We start from the raw sequence: 2,035 nt of genomic DNA on the forward strand, positions 1-2,035 counted from the left end.
GTCAAATTCATAGAAGCAGAAAGTAGAATGGTGGTTGCCAGGGGCTGGGGGGAGGGGCAATGAGGAGTTATTGTTTGGTGAGTATGGAGTTTCAGTTTTACAAGATGAAAACATTCTGGAGCTCTGTTACATAGCAACGTGAATATACTTGACACTACTGAACTGTACACTTATAAATGGTTATGATAGTAAACTTTACGTTATGTGGAGGGGTTTTTTTAACCATGGTTACAAATAAAAATAAATTTTAAAAAATCATTCACCAAAGCTTTTTGTGATCTGAAGTATGAAAGAGCTCTTAAAAGCAGCGTTGGGATCAGGAAAAGTTACTAGAATGTCATAGTGGATATGGAGGATTTGTGTTCTCAACATCCATCCTACCCTCCTTTTCTGTGCCTTCCTGTACTGCAGGGTGTGGAAAGCTAGTGTTCCGAGCGTGAATTGGATTCTACCAGTTTGATGCTCTTGTGGATTACTTGGAGGGTGGGAGTGAGGCTGAGGCCACGTTCCATTGACAAGCATGGTCGTAGGGCAAGTAAGTTCCTGCAGTAGATTTCCAGTGCCCGACACTAGCCCCATGAGTGTCAGTTGGCAGTTGTGGCAACAGCATACAAGTCTTCCTGACCCCTGGATCACAGCTAAAGCATCACGCTCTTGAAACCACTAGTCCCTATACAGGCTTCAACCTTTCTGGCTGAGGTCAAGGTAGAGTAGCTCCCCTGGCAGGTCAGTAGTTCTGTGGTATCATTTTGAGAGTCAGTCCTGGAGGGCCAGCCCAAAGCCTGATCCTCCCATTCTTTTTTTTTTTTCTTTTTTTTGCTGGGCCAGGTCTTAGTTGCGGCACGTGGGATCTTCGTTGTGGCATGTGGGATCTTTAGTTGCGGCACGCGGGCTCTTAGTTGCAGCATGCGGGCTCTAGTTCCCTGACCAGGGATCGAACCCGGGCCGCCTGCATTGGGAGTGCAGAGTCTTAACCACTGGACCACCAGGGAAGTCCCGATCCTCCCATTCTTATAACAATTTTGCAAATACCCAATACCCTGAATTAAATCCCTTTCTGCTTAAAATGGCTGGAGTGATTTCTTTTCCTGCAACTGAACCATAAGTGTTCGTGATACGTGATGATCAGGCCAGTGGATGTGTTGGAATTTGATCATGCCATCATGTGAAGTTTTGGTGGCACCTGATGGAGGCCTTCTATGTAAATGGGACTTTGGCGGTTATTCCCATCTGCCCCACTTTCACCCTGCTCCCTTATGCTGGGCCTCAAACCCAGCTGGACCTCTGCTGCTGCTGGGCAATGCTTTATTTCTGTCCTTTCCCTTTTGTAGCTACTGGAAAACTTTTTTCCTCTTCTCCATCCACCTACCTGATTGTAGCAGACTCTAAGGCTCTCCACCCAAGGCATTTCCCCCACCTGTTCCCTGCTAACAGAATCCAATTTTGTTTGGGCATTAGGCAAAGATCTCTTAATTTTAGGTAATATGTTTTATGATGGGTTTGTGACACAGTCTTGGCTAATAAGGGGAAGTCTCCTGGGAAGCTTCTGAAGAGAATGTTTCTTCCTGACAAGAGGCGAGAGTGAAGGAGTTTTCTCATTGCCTGACTGTCTGTGACTTCCTCTCCTAAAATAAATACTTGATGCCTGGAGCTATGGCAGCCATCTTGACACTACAAGGTAGCAAGCATGGGGAGAAAAAGTCAATAACTAAGGATGGCAGGGCAGAGTGGCTGATAGAACCGGTGCCTCCATACAATCAGTGAACCATGGACAAACCTTGAAACCGCCTACCTCCAGACCTCTTGCTTGCTAAGCAGTAAAGGCCTTTGGGATATAAGCCATTATTAGTTGGATTTGGGGGTACTTGAAGCCAAAAGCCTTCCTAATTGATACTTCCAGCCCATTCGTGATAACTCTCAACAGATGCCCTTGCCTTTGAGTTTATAGAGAAAATGAAGTCCACTTCCGGCCCACCACCCCCCTGACATACAAGATTTCTTCCTCTGCTCTTGTCTCATAGCCAAGGGCTTGTTA

The 2,035-nt window shown here is 46.1% G+C and overlaps 1 non-coding gene across 1 annotated transcript; it reads right to left on the minus strand.

Moving 5' to 3' along the window:
* Window positions 1-919: 919 nt before the first annotated feature.
* On the minus strand, window positions 920-992 carry TRNAG-CCC (transfer RNA glycine (anticodon CCC)). The gene has a single exon. It is a non-coding gene; the product is annotated as a tRNA-Gly (tRNA).
* Window positions 993-2,035: the final 1,043 nt, after the last annotated feature.

The sequence above is a fragment of the Balaenoptera acutorostrata genome, chromosome X (genome assembly GCF_949987535.1).
Source record: "Balaenoptera acutorostrata chromosome X, mBalAcu1.1, whole genome shotgun sequence".
Classification (NCBI taxonomy): domain Eukaryota; kingdom Metazoa; phylum Chordata; class Mammalia; order Artiodactyla; family Balaenopteridae; genus Balaenoptera; species Balaenoptera acutorostrata.